This window comes from Thalia democratica, chromosome 8 (assembly GCF_965202585.1).
Source record: "Thalia democratica chromosome 8, ktThaDemo2.hap1.1, whole genome shotgun sequence".
In the NCBI taxonomy this organism is placed as follows: Eukaryota; Metazoa; Chordata; class Thaliacea; order Salpida; family Salpidae; genus Thalia; species Thalia democratica.
The window spans coordinates 44420712-44436322 of record NC_139172.1 but is presented as its reverse complement, the minus strand read 5'-3'; the positions used below and the strand labels follow the sequence as shown (position 1 = coordinate 44436322).

The window sequence follows — 15611 nt, the reverse complement described above, 5'->3', positions numbered from 1 at the left end:
TTAAGCACAAACTACTTAAAAAACGTAAAAAAGTCGGAACTACAGCAAGGCGTTCTAAAAATTTAGTAATACAATTTACAGAACTTTAAAATTTATTAGTAAAATTAGTTTTAAAATAGTCGAGTAATCTTATCTTTTTACAAACACCAAAGATAAAAATGTTTTTAGCAAAAGACAATTCTTCTGAAAAAATGTTTCGGGAATTCTTTATCAATAAATTTTGTAAACCAATAAAAATCTAAGGTTACAAATTGTATTTTAATAAATTTTGAAAACAAGTACTTGAAAAACCTGTAATAAAAAATGCTTTAATCTTTTAAAAGCACTTATGGTTTTTAATCTTTAAAAGTGTTTCAAGTATTAGCTGTAAGCTATGCAAAATACAACTTATCAGATCTTTTGATCAGAAGATTTGAGAAAATAAATATTTTTTTGAAAAGTATTTTCTGAAATAAATTAAAATAAAATAAATAAAACATAAATTACAAGTTTACAAACAGTATGATTAGGAATTGAAAATACGCATAATATAAAGCTTTATATCAAAAAAGTTTTTTTTTTAAATCGATTTTTATGGTTCTTATAACAACTGTAAAACAAATAAAAAATAAATAATAAGTTGAATTTTATTCCGGTTCGCTAATCAGTTTATTCAGGTTTTCAGATTATTCAGGATTCCACTTTTTTCAAATCAAAACAGAGACTTGAGAGATTTCGATCTGGTGCATATTTGTTGCATGATCTTGCATTTTACTGTTGAAAAATATCTATTAATAATTTGTTTACAAAACTGGCTTTACATATAGTCATAAAAGCACTAAATAAAACATCGATAATTAAAGTTTAAAATACCGACAAAGGTATTCAAATGTTTTTAATACGTTGTATTGTACGTATTGTTACATTATCTAAAAAATTTTAAACGTAAGCCAAAAAACAGTCTTTTAAGTTAGAAAATAAAAGTGTTCACTTTGTAAAAAGCGTTTTAACTTTTATCGAACTAAGAGCTTTCATCTTTTTGAGCTAATTAAACATTTGCTTAGCCAATTTATTGGTAATATTTAAAAAAAACTACTTTAAAACATTAAGTTATACTTTGACGATAAGTAAAAATTAAAAGCAAAAATTACAAGCTTAAGTTTAAGTAAAAAAGTAGTAATAAATAAAACTTTTCGATTTTATTGGTTTTTGTATACGTTTTATACTATAACATTGATTAAGCCAAACCATAAATTTTACCACCAAAAACATAAAGGCTACACAAGCTGTTCTAATTTTGTTTTAGTATTATTAAAAAAAAACTTACTTTCTCTTTTGATTGAGTCCTTGAATGTCTTGCAATTGTGAACAAATTCACCAGACTCGTTTTTCTTACAAAAGTTCAATTTTCTTCTGCCTATAAAACATTTTATTTCATTAAAAAAAAATAAGTTTATGCTAAATTATCCTTATTTAGTTTTAGCTTGTTTATGAAAAATACAAACTTTTGAAAAAACTTAGACTGTTTCCGAACTTAATATAATTTAATTATTAAGTTTATCAGATTAATTAATTTTTTGTTTATAAAAATATGAAAATATTTTAATGTTTTTACAGCATATACAATATTTCAAGAAGAAACTAGTTTGTAATTTAAAATTAAAAGTAAAACGGCATAAGAAAAACTATATTAATTTATTGAACTTTAATTTATCATTTAAAACTTACAAATATAAGTACGTAAAACTATAACTTACTTTGTCTTTTAGCAGTTGTGAGCACTCCAAGCAAAATGATCAAAACAAAAATCAAAGAAATCCTCATTTTTAATTTATTGTTGTAAGTGTATATGACTTTAGCCGATAAAAGTGTAGATTTGAAGCGCTGAATTGCGCTTATATATACTAAAAATGTTGTTGGTAGTAAATAATGCTTCGGGCATTTAGTAGCTCCTTCTTTAGAAATAAAGCGTATATGACGTCATAATGATATACATCGGAGATAGCAAATACTACGGAAACATGCACTCACTTTTAAACTTTTACTTGCTCCTGTGAACATTAATCATCGTCACTTTTGACACACTTAAACAGTTTAAAATTGAGTTACAAATTTTTTACATAATTTTTAGAAATTTTCCTGTAAATATTTTCGTTTTTTCTATTAGAGGTATATTGAATTACGCTATTTTTGGACAAAGTTTTAATAAAATTGTTCTTTAGTGTAATCGATTTTCAAATTAGTATACAAACAACTTATAGACTTTTTTGACCTATCTATGGAATGCATTTTGATAAAAAGATTGGAAGTAAAATTTTGAAACGTTAACAAACTTACGTAGATTGTTTACATTTAAAACCAAAAGCTTACTTAAAACATTAAACATTTTTAAATGCTAATGTTCAGAAATTCAGAAATTTATATTACAATGATTGATGACAAGCCATTAAGTTTAATAAAAAATACTTTTAATCTTGTTTATGCTCCGATTTTCAATCCTCTTTAACTGATTAAAATCTCCGCAAACAAATCAGCTTCCTTTATCAAAAAGATAAAACAACTATCTTTCCGGGTCGCAGTTTTACTGTGATTGCCGCGCTGAATTAAAACGCTGGAAATTCTTGATTAGCCCGGTTTGAAAATAAATTCCTACATGCAGACTTTTATACAAAATGTAAAAACTAACCAGAATTTTTGTTGCTACTGACGCATTTTCGTTAAAAATAATTGGCTTGTTGATTGAACTTACCAAACAATTTTTACAGTACAAAACTGCAAAAGTATTTTAAAGTTACTCTGAAAATTAGTTTTGATGGATGCATAATTATATGTAGTTTTTAATTGTGTTAAACTAACTTAAAGTTTAAAAAATAATAGTACCTGACTATGATAAAATGAAAAATTTTAACTACAAAATCTTAAATAATTTTAGAGTTAACTTAAGTATAACATCAAGTTATATTGAAAATAAAATGTTCACATTTCTTATAATAAGCTTTGTTACTAAAAAACTAACTTTCGTTTTATTTTTTTGGCTTATATACTTATTCAAAAGTGAATGCAGCTTTTTCTATATGTTGTATGAAAGTATTTTGGTACAACATGCAAGTAGAAAGTTTTATTTAATTTAAAACTTTATGAATACCGAAAAATCAGCTTAGTTGTAAAACAAATAGTTCTAGCATTTTTTTAAATTCTGTTTGGTTAAGTTTACAATACTTAACGTTTAAGTTTTTTTTTTGAATAAATGAAATACATAACAATAACAAAATAGGTATATATTTTCATTTCAAAGACTAGAAAAATTAAAATAGTTAAAGTAATGAAACATTATTGCAACTTTTTTGAAAGATTTAGTTTTTAGCACTAAATAAACTACAGAACTTTTAAACTTTAATTTAAAGTTTTTCAAAAATACAATTTTTACAACAACCCATAATAAGTATTTTACTAAAACTTTATTTGTAGTTTTTTATTAGAAATAAACTAAGACAGAAAAGTTTGTAAAAAATATTAGATCGACTTTTATACACAATAATAAAACGAAAGACAGCAAAAATCTGAAATATTTTAATTTGTTTTCTTCAAATACGCAGTTTGTACGAAAATGCAGAAATTAATAACTCAATATAAAAGCATTTGTTACATCAAATTAAAAAATATAATGAATTTGAAATGTTTTGTTCAACTTAAAAATTTACTTTATTTATATTTTGTGGTAAACACGACAAACATAAAACACGAAGTGCTATAAACTTCTACAAACAAATTACTTACAGTATAATGCTTAGTTTAGAATAAATTTTGTACAAAGTTCAGTATTCACAACAATACAAATACAAAATTCATAAAAATGCTGAGCATTTTAATTTGTTTTCTTCAAATTCGCAGTCTGTAAAAAAATTCAAAACTGAATAACACAAAGTTTTTTACAGTAAACTAAAAACTTTTTTACAAAATTTAAGTTTACTTTAAGCTTTGACATTTACTTGAACTATACCTAAGTTGTATTTAAAAAACTATGAAACACTCAATTAATTTAAAATTCTGCATACAAATAATTCGCAGTAGCTATTTAGTTTATAGTATTTTTGAAAAAAGTTTAATATTGAACACAAAAATTATACTTAAATAAGCAAAAATCTTTAAAATTTAAATTCGCAGTCTGTACAAAGTTTAAAACTTAATAAAAACCATTAAAACAAACACTTATAGTTTTCTGCAGACAGATATGATAGATTTCAACAATACTACATACAGTATTTAACATTATAAATTTTATTATTTTTAAAAACTTGTTGACTTTTAAAAACTAATTGATTTTTTCTTGTTTTTATATTAAATTAAACACAACAAAAATAAAAACAAATAGAACGTTTATAGACAAATAGTTCACGTTATACTGTTCAGTGTAATATATATCATAAAAAAGTGTTTAAACTTAACGATATTGTTAAAATTTATATTGTTAAACAAAATAAAGATTTTATGTTATTGTCAATTTGGAATAATAAATTGCTATTAAATTTATTTTAAATTTTAAGCTGTTATACAACAAATAAACTAGAACTTTCTGTAGACAGATTACTACCAATGCAATGTTTGGTAAAACATAAATTACATTTAGCACATTCAAACTTGAGCAATAATCTCGAAATGTTATTTGTTAACCTTTCGGTTTATTTGTTTACTGGGTTTACGGATTAACAAGTAGAAATGTTATGGCAAGAAAAATCACTTTCTCAACAAAAGAAAATACCAATCCATGTTTGCTTTCTGTGAGTTTTATGTTTGATTTGCTCTGTAACGACAAATTTGCCATTTAGTTTTATTGTTCGCTAGTCTGCGAGCTTCTGTAAAATCTTGTCTATAATCGTCCTAAGGATATGAATAATGTAAACACGAATAATGAAATAATGACCTCGTTTCAAAGCTTTAAATTAACACATTAAAAGGGGAATAATTAAAAATAAAAAACTTTATCATTTTACGGAAGCTATCGGAAACTTATAAAAAAAAAACCAAGACAAATTAAAAAACATCCTAAAGTTGAGTTTGTTTGCAAAAAAAAAAAAAATACCAAAACAACATTTTAAGTGTAAAACTTGAATTTTTTTTACAATTACACAAAGATTTCAAAGTAATTTGAATTGAGTGTTTTTTCAAGTTTTAAAAGTAAAACACCAAAAAGTTCAAATATTTATAGTTAATATTAATATGAAACAACTGAATATACCTATTATGACGATGATTACCTGTTAAAACTTACATGAATAAATTTTTATGTGTGTTTTAAGTTTTCTTAAATCATTTCTGTAAGTTACAGGATTGGTTTTGAATAAGGTTACAATTTTTCTAGTATAAAAAATTAATGTTTTAAAATATTATTCCAGAAAATAAAAAGCAGAAGAAAACTCAAAGAAATGTTTGTATGACAAATTGAATTTGATTTAATGTAAATTATTTTAAATTTAAACAAGCTTAAAACTTTTTGGCATAGAATCATAAAAACTAGACTTTAAAATAAAATAAACAAGGTTAGTCTTGCATTTAATTTTAATTCATAAATGTTATACCCTACCTGGAGTTACCACAGCAACAGTTAAGAAGCAAAATAAATATTCAAACACTTAAATACCAAACTCGACCACACTCATAACAATCAATTGTAAAATAAAATCTCCGCCCTTTCTCGAAAAATAACTTCAATGTATGGGTGTAACTACGGAACGTGCTCTACTGCAATTGTGTGGTTTGAAATGTGTGTAATTTAAAGCGTTTTGTGAAAAAATGACCTTGAAATATTTTGAAATACAACTCGAATTCGGTTTTTTTGAAGAAAGCTGTTTGTAAATGTTAAATGTCTACTTAAACATTAGAACTCTTACAAACTAAAACACACTAACTCCAACATTATTTAATCTGTATAATCAAAACTCTAGTTTGTTTACTGCTAATGATAAAGAATGTATTTCAAAAATTAGATTTTCTTTTTTTAAGTAAATGTTTAGATCTGACATTTAATTGTAAGTATTAAGACTGAAAAACTTAAAAATAAACCTATTTAGACTATAAATAACTTAAGTAAATGAAGGAAACAGCGATACAAGTTTTATTGTTTAATCACTTTTCTACAAAGTGTATTTTTTTACCATAATATAACACTTAAATGAAATAATACTTATGAATTTTTTTAAACATTTTCGACAACCTTAACTTTTTTGATAATAAAACATACAGATGTATGTTCAATAGGATTTAAATTTTTTAATTACAATATGCTAGTCTTTTTTTTAAATATTTTATTGCTATCTATACCAAAACTTAAAATAAAAAAACAATGTCTTTGTTAAAGTATAACTAAAGAGTTGTTTTTGTTTTTTTTAACGTAAAATCATTTAGTTATACATCTCTACGATTATTCTTAAACAAGGTTTAATATTGAATTTAAAAATAAAAACGTTTAGTTCATGCATAAATGTATCATGTATAAAAATAATTTTTTTTTTTAATTTTTAAGTCTAAGAAATACTACTTGTTGGACTCGAATAGAAGTCTTAATAATTTTAGTATATTCAATTAAACAACTAATTTGAAAACCAAATAAAAACTATTCTTTTATAAAAAAACTCTTTAAACTTTGTAATGTTTTTTAGTGTTTAACATTTAAAAAATAAGTCAATGGTTTTAAAAGTAATCATACTTTGTTTAATATTAAAGTAATTTTATCATGTATCTTTTAGCATATTCATTAAAACTTAGTATAAAAAAGCCATTTACTAAAAGAATTAAGATATTTTGATTAAGCATTTAATTACGCTTTCAAAAACAACTTAATTATGGAAAAATTTATAGTTTTTTTTTTTAAGTTACTTAATGAAGAAATCAACTAAACTAAAATATTAACTTCAAAGCAAAAAAGGCTTCTTCCGTCTTATAACGTTTAATGAAACTTTAAAGTGTAATCCACATTTCGTTATAAAGTCATACTGCGAAGCTAAAACAAAACAAATTAAATTATATGTGTGATTTGAACAATTTTAAAATTAAAACTGAATCTGAATGTAATCATCGTTACACAAATTCAGTAAATCAAATAGAAATTTTGAGTTTTAAAACTAAACTATTTACGATTCATAACAATTATTGTAATTTTCCTTACGCGTTCACGTAAAGAGAAGTACAAAAGAATTCCAACTTCAACGTAAAACTTTTACAAAATAAAAGAACAAACATAAGGTTTTGACGCAAAGTGAGCTCGTTAAATAACACGTCTTTACTCGATAAATTAAAAACTTTCAACTCGGCAAACAACAATTTCTTTCAAGGAAACTTTTATATGTTGTTTATCGTCGTCAATTAATAATAATTTTGGGTGGAGTACACATGTGTAAACAACGGGAATATAAAATAAAAAGTTGGGTTGTGAGCTTACCATTCTTTGTTGAATGTAAAACGCTAAACAGGGCTGTAAGTAAGAAGCCTTTCGACAAGCGAAGATATTTTAGTTGAAACAGTAAAAGTATATACTACTACAAGGTTTTTTGATTTTTAGATTAAAGAATTTTTCAAAAATGTATAGTTTTTACATTAAATTTTTCAATTTTATACGAGCTTACCAAGTTTACTACTTTAGAATTAGCTTTAAAAAGTGCGTAACTTCTAGTTTCTTAGACTCTTAGGTTAATAAAACAAAAGAATTTGGTTAAAAACAATATAACATATTTACTGCAAGATTTTTCTTTAGTTTAAAATAAAAATTACGTCTATTGCAAGATATCTTTTGTTTAAGTTATGCAAATATTTTTATGCGTTTATATAATTCTAATATTTATGAAAATTAAATTTATAAATAGAAATTTTTCGTTACATATTTGATATACACGAGACTTCCAATAGTTTTTTTTTTGAAACAATAACAACATATGCTTTATGGTACTTTATTTTGTTTAAGTTTAAAGTTAATAGTTCAAACAAAATGTTTTTTTAAGAGGTCAAATAGTTAAAACAGAATTTTTTAGTAGATTTTTTTTTGTAACAAAATGAAATTTTACTAGTGTAAAAAGTAGTAGGTTTAAGTAGCGCAAGCAGCTTTTGAGATTTATATTATATTTAAGTTGTATATATATTTGAGGTTTAAGTAGTTTATAATTGTTATTTATGTTGTTTACTTATTTAAACTAAAAGTTCAAGTAAACGTTTAATGTGAGCATATTTTAAGATTAAGCAGTAAACACTGTTAAAAAAAAAAAAGCAGATTGAAATTTAGAAAAATTTTAACTTTAATTTATCTATAAACCATTAGTAATTTGATTAACATTTTTTTAGATAGGAAATTAGTCCGGATGGACAAAAAAGTTTTATTTTTATTGGCCCTTGTAGTGGCTACAAGTGGTTAGTTTTACTTAAAATATTTTTTTTAGAATTAAATTATTATTAAACATACGAGCCTTTTATACTAAATATTACTTTTTACAATAAAGCATCTTCTTTGCTACGTTTGTTAAAGTTTAAAAAGGTTTAATTTAACTTTTATTCGAAAAGTTCTTGTTTGTTTTATGTAAGTTTTTTTTTTTTGTTATTTTAAAATACTATTGCTAAAATTAATAAAACATCAGGCAACCTAAAAAAGAAAGCGGAAGAAAACAAAGAAAGAATCGAAAAGAAATGGTCGAGGTAATAAAGTGCTAGATACCTAAATAAAATCTTCTTTCAAAACATTTTACTGTTATAAAACTTGTTATAATTTATCTATATTTCTTATAAATTTACACAGTGACTTCTCGAACCTCGGAGGAAGTTTGTGGGATTACAGCAACGGAAACTCGCACGACTATTCTTACTACGGAGGAGACGATAACCAACATCAGGTACAAGCTCAACATCAAGGAAGCTCATACAGCGGATCCTCACAGCACCAAGCACAAGTGCAGGGATCTTGGGGAGGTTCGAGCCAGCACCAGGCTCAAGTTCAAGGAAGCATCGGAGGATCTTCTCAACACCAGGCGCAGGTGCAAGGCAGCTGGGGAATGACCGGAGGTTCTTCTTCTTCCGGACACGCATCTTCTTCCGGAAGCTCACACTCCAGCTCCTCATCCGGATCCAGTTCCCACTCCGGCTCGGTGTCAGGGTCCAGTTCCCACTCGAGCTCGAGTTCCTCGTCACACTCCAGCAGTTCCGGAAGTTCCCATTCTTCAAGCTCCAGCAGCTCGAGTTCCTCGTCACACTCCAGCAGTTCCGGAAGCTCCCACTCCTCAAGCTCTCATTCAAGCAGCAGTTCTTCGTCTCACTCTTCAGGATCCTCACATTCTTCTAGCTCTAGTTCCTCTTCAAGTTCTTCATCCGGTCACAAGTTCGGCTGGAACTTCGACATGGACCAGGGAGTGAACGGGGAGATGAACTTGGGCGGCCACCAGATTTCAGGGGGTCTCAACTGGCAGGGACAGTCCCAGAGCCAAAACCAAGGACAGGTCCAAGTCGGAGGAGGCTCGTGGCAAGGACAACACCAGAGCCAGGCACAGATCGGCACGGGAGGATGGGAAGGACAGCATCAGGGACAGGTTCAGGTAGGAGGAGAAGGAAGTTGGCAGGGACAACATCAGGTTCAAGTAGGTGGAGGCAGTTGGCAAGGACAACACCAAAGCCAGGGTCAAGTTGCTGGCAACGGCGGTCAGTCGCAGAGCCAGGGACAGATTCAGATCGGGGACGGCTCATGGCAAGGACAGCATCAGGTAACAATATTTTTTTAATAAAAAACTTCATGTTCAATTTATGTTCTTTTAAAGTGTTTTAAAAATTGTTTAAATGTAGACTCGACTATTAAAACTAAGTATTTAGAAGTTTTTACAAAATACCGAGGTTTTTATACTTTATGCTACCAGTGTTAATTGAATCTGTCCAAAACTTGTAAAAAGTTCTAATATTTAATTGAACAGTCGCAAGGACAAGTTGGTGACGGGTCATGGCAAGGTCAACATCAGATTCAAGTTGGCGGAGGCGGAAGTCAATCACAGGGTCAACATCAGTCTCAGTCCGGAGGTGAGCTATTATAACCACAGTACATGTTTATTTTTACAGTGGATATTAATAGACTGTTAAACTTTACTGTTTAAACTTAAGAGACAACATATAAAAGAAGAATCCAATGTTTTTTATGGTTGTGAAATTAAGCTATAATGTATGGTAACAAATTGTTTTGAATTTTTTTGTTTTTTTAAGAAACAGTCTCCAAAAACAAACTATTTCACACAGGCGGATCTCAATCCTCATCCCAAATTCAGATCGGCGACGGGGAGGTCCACTGGCAGACGCAGTTTCAGAACGAGACGCACAGCGAGAGCCACTCGGCATCATGCAGTCCCGGATGCGGGGTGCACGGGAAATGCGTGGAGGGGGATTTTTGTGAGTGCGAGGATGGGTGGAGCGGAAACGCTTGCGATGAATGTTTGTTTGTTTATTATATTTTAATATAAATTTATTTGTTATTATTTATTATTTTTGTGAATGCGAGGATGGATGAAGTGGAAACGCTTGCGATGAATGTTTGTTTGTTTATTATATTTTAATATAAATTTATTTGTTATTATTTATTATTTTTGTGAGTGCGAGGATGGGTGGAGTGGCAATGCTTGCGATGAATGTTTGTTTTATATATTTTCTGAATTAAAAAGTGTATACATTTTAAATCTAATATGGTTTTTATATTCTAAAAAGTTGCTTGCTTGCATTTGATGTAGGTCTTTTAACATGAATAAGTATCACAACATTAGTTATGCTTTCTAAAATTATTATACAAAATTAAGAAAAATATAATACAGTAAAATAGTTTATTAAATAGCTAGTTGATTTTTAAATTTTATTTAGTTAATACATTTACTCACTCATTTTTCAGACGAGTGCAAGCAAAACTGTGTGCATGGACATTGTTCAGCTCCAAATACTTGTACATGTAATCATGGATATGGTGGGGAAGATTGTTCTATTGGTTGGTATTTTTTTATATATGTATAACTATTTATTATTTATATGAAACATATAGTGTATGTAAACATTGATGCTCATGTAGTTATGTTAAACATACGGTTACAATCTACTCTCAAAGTTTCCTTTTAAATCAGCTTACGGAAAACTTTCCTAAAATATTAAATATCGTAATCAGATATACCAAATGTTTACAACTTTAAAAAATATTCTATATGTTTATTACAGCAATTTGCACAACTGAATGTATGAACGGTGGTGTTTGTACTGGTCCTGATACATGTGAGTGTCCAGAAGGATACCTCGGAAAAATTTGCGAAATGGGTCAGTTTGTATTTTGAACACCTATTAAAATAAAACTTTTATTCTTAAACTTGTATTGTTTTATCAGCCTAACTGCTTACTTATAAACTTTTTCTTTAAGTTTTTTTTACGTTCAACAAGCTTTTCTTTCAAGGTCAAAACGTTTTGGAAATTAATTGTATTTAATGGTTATACTTACGTTGTCTATCTACATTGTGGTATATATTCACTATTTAAACTTTAAACATAAACCAAAAATAAAAAATATAATTATATATATTTTCTAACAGCATTCTGTCTGCACGATTGTGAAAACGGTGGTTTTTGTTCAACACCAGGGGTTTGCAGCTGTCCACACGGTTTCGAGGGAGCTTTCTGCCAAATTCGTTAGTTTTTACATATATTTTAATCTTGCTGTGTGGTGTTATATACAATAAAACTTCAATAAGGTTTAAAAGTTTTGTGAAAAAGTGTTTTTTTACTTGAAAATACTAAACGGCTGAAATTAATAAAGCTTTATAAACAATGTTTGATTAAAATTTTTATAGTTCACTTTATTTAAACGTTCCGAAATAGTTCTTTGTTTAGAATAGTTTGGAAATTTTATTTTACTGTTTTTACTAAATTGAACCTATCGTAATTTAAATAATTAATGATTCAAGAATTAAGCATAAGAGTTTTAAACCAATAATTTTGTGAGCTAAACAATATTTTAGTATAAGCTATGATGAATTCACCCTTTTACATCAAAAATCTCGCTCTGTTCATACATTTTTATATACTGTTACTTTTTATTTTGAATCTGCATCTATAGTTTACAAAGAACACTAATACAACTGAAAAAATTAAAACCGGCCTAAAAATTTTTTAGCACGAAAATCAGAACGCTAGTTTTCGTTCTTATCAATTCAGCATAGTTACGTAATAAAAAAAATAATTCTATTAACAGCTTGTACAGCAGATAAAAGTTATAAACACTTCCAACTAAAACAAACTATTCCAGCATGGCAACCAGAGTGTGTGTTTCCATTCGAGTTCAACGGTGAACTGTACTACACCTGTACCACTGATGGCGGTATTGTTGACGGTTCTTGGTGCTCAAAAACATCATCGTTCGAGGGAAGATTCGCCGTTTGCGATTGTGAGTTTTTTTATGAAATTAAACTTTTTATTCAGTACTATAAAACAAAACCATTTTTTAGAAATTTTAAAACATGTTTCAATCATAAATATTCGCTTTTTTATCAAAGTAGATTCGGTAGATTCGTTGTTTGTGATTGATATTTTTTAACTTTTACTTAATTCCATGCGTTGAATTATTCTTGTATAAATTTTAATTACTTAGTGTTATCTAAAATTGTGCTTTATATTCAGAAAGAACTTTTAAGTTCAAAAACCAATTAAAGCAAACAATGAACAAGGTTTAACTACAAAATACCGCAAATTAAAGTTACTATAAAACGACAAGAATGAAGTTAAAAATTAATTTAAACCAAGCAGGTCTAGACCCCGTGAATATTCTTTTGTATACAGTCTTACTTTTTTGCCATTTTATTGCTACTTAACATTTAAGTATAACTCTGTGTAAATTGTGGTTAATAACAAGATTTTTTTGTTTAAAGCGCACAAACTGATAAGGCTTTTATATAAAGAAAATATTTTAAGTACAAAAATAAGTTTTTGTTTACTAATGCTTAGTAAAGTAGGTGAGTTCATACATAAAACCTGCGTAAAAATAAAGTTACATTCAAGCAGTTTAGTTCTATGTATTTTACAAATTCTTCATACAATAGAACACTTAATTCCGCGTGTGTTTAACATTTAACTCCGTCAGAATACGTTGAAAAATATTTTATTCACAAAGTATTGCAGTGTTAAGAAGTAAGAAAAATCTAGAAAATATTTCAAGTTCATTGTGTTGTAGCTGGGTACGCCCGGTTGACAAATAAAAAATAAGCAAATATTTAATGCCGCTTCCACATTTACTTGTTATTTGTAACTGCTTACTTTTGTTGAAAAATATATTCCGTATTTCGAAATGTGCAAAGTATTTTTATTAAATTTTTTTGCTAAACTGTAAATTGTATGATTTGCATTTAAATTTATGGAAATACCGGTTCAAATTGCAATTTTATGTGTTAAAGCGGTTTCACTTGGATTTAAAGTTTTCAAAAACACATCAAACAAAAAACACGTTAGTTTTAACTTCTTTTTAAATTTTGGTTTTTGAGAATTAAGGATTTAAATCAATTCAATACGTTAAGCTTATCAAAATTCACATCAGCTTTGTGGTTAGCCTTGCTGTAGCTCAACATCAATACTAAACTTTTGCTCGGACGAAGCAACTTATCAGTTTCGGAGAAAGCGGTGAAATAAATTCATGTAATTGTTCGCGGTTTACCATTTTAAGCTTTCAAAACAAAATTCTCACAACTTCAGTAAAATATTTTATTTAATTAATATCAAAGTATTTTTCTGACGGCACAAAACACTTTACTTGGAATTTTAATACTTACACGCAATTTTAGTCACGAATTATTTTTATTGAAGTGATAATCTTTCACATTTTCAAAATTTTTATCTACATTCTATACCTAATACTACATTTATATGTTTCACAGCACAATAACTGTAGGCTATTTTAATAAACTTATAAAATATTGTAAGAAAAGTTTTGCCTTAATCATATTTTACGCGTTGAAAACTAAAAATAAAAGCCTACGTTGCATAACATCAGTAAAATTTTAAGTACTTTAAATACTTTTTCCAAACAGCGCAATGTCAGGAATCGGGTCAGGTAATTGAGATCCCGTACGATTGCCAGCACTACCACGAGTGCGACTCAGACCTGAAAGTTAAGCTCAGGAAGTGCGAATCAGGAATGGTGTTCAACCCGTACGAGGGAAAATGTGACAAACCTGCAAATTATGATGCTTGTTCTTGTGAGTTATGTGTTTGTGTGTTTAGTCTGTTTGTTTTTTAATGTTATTTCTAAGCTTAAATTTCATTACCTATTTTTTTAAAATTTGAAATAACATAAGTTAACATACAAAACTTTTGTAAATTGTTATTATTCTTATAAAAAAACGGTAAAACCACTAATCAAGTCTTCTTTTATAATATAAATTTTTGATAATTTTAACAAGTATAATGTTAAACGTGAAGTTTGAAAACAAATATTAAACATAAATTTATGTTTTTGTATATTAAGTCTGTTTAATTTAAAAAGTGCATATATTTTTTACACCTATTTTTATGTCAACTAAAATGTATTTTGAAAAGAAAAAGATTTGTAAAGCATCTCAAAAACTATGGAGCTTTTTCTTTAATTAAGCACTCTTTTGTTAAAATTTAAATTACACATTACAATCTTATTTTTGCAGTGACGTGCACAAAACCATGTAAAAACGGTGGTATTTGTGTATAAATTAATTAATTTTAAATTGATTTTAATAGCTACTTGCAAAAAACCATATAAAATCGGAAGTTTTTTTATCATTGATTTATTTAAATTAATTTTACAGTTACTTGTTCAAAACCATGTAAAAACGGAGGTAAAAAAGTATAATGTTAACGTGAAGTTTGAAAACATACATTTTACTTAAACTTATGTTTATATTTTTACAGTTACTTGTTCAAAATCATGCAAAAACGGAGGTGTTTGCGTTGCTCAAGACGAATGCTCTTGTCCAGTTGGGTACGAAGGAGACCAGTGTCAAAACCGTTAGTTTCTTAGTATTCTAACTAACACATTGGTCTATAAAACTATATAATTTCGGTTATATACCTTTTACCGAAAGTGCAGTTGACATACGGTGGTGTAGTTTTTAGCCAATTTGAAATGAATGCATTTGTTAGTACTTCGGCATTTGTCTTTAGCAAAGCCGTCTAAAACAGCGTTAAATTTTCAGAGGTTTTTATAATTTGCAAGAAGCTTTTATTCATCCGTATTATAGCACTTTAAAATTTCATACTAATTTAATCATGACGTCACAACATAATTTTTATATTAACTCAACTATGGCATCACAGACGTGATCGACGCGTGGCCGCAAGGTGGCACTGATGTGTGCGCCGTGTGGAAGGGAAATTCCCTGATCAGCTACGACGGTGCAAGGTTCGAGCATGATGGCAAGTGCGAGTACCAATTAACTGGGGATTGCAGCGAGGGAAGTTTTATGGTCAGTATGGGATTTCCCGACGGTGAGAGTCCGGAGGTGAAGTTGATGCTGGGAGATAATGAGATCCGTGTCGGAAGGAACGGAGTTTTTGTAAACGATGAAAAGTTAGATGTTTTGATTGACAGCTGCTTTTTTGATTTGAATAGCTTGACATAACTTAGTTTTTAT

At 27.9% G+C, this 15611-nt stretch overlaps 1 long non-coding RNA gene across 1 annotated transcript; it reads right to left on the bottom strand.

Annotated features, from left to right (window-relative positions):
- Positions 1–214: 214 nt before the first annotated feature.
- Positions 215–1842, bottom strand: LOC145842746 (uncharacterized). Its single transcript, XR_014370208.1, has 3 exons — positions 1737–1842; positions 1307–1396; positions 215–753 (listed from the first exon to the last, which is right to left on the bottom strand). It is a non-coding gene; the product is annotated as an uncharacterized LOC145842746 (long non-coding RNA).
- Between the last annotated feature and the right edge of the window lie 13769 nt (positions 1843–15611).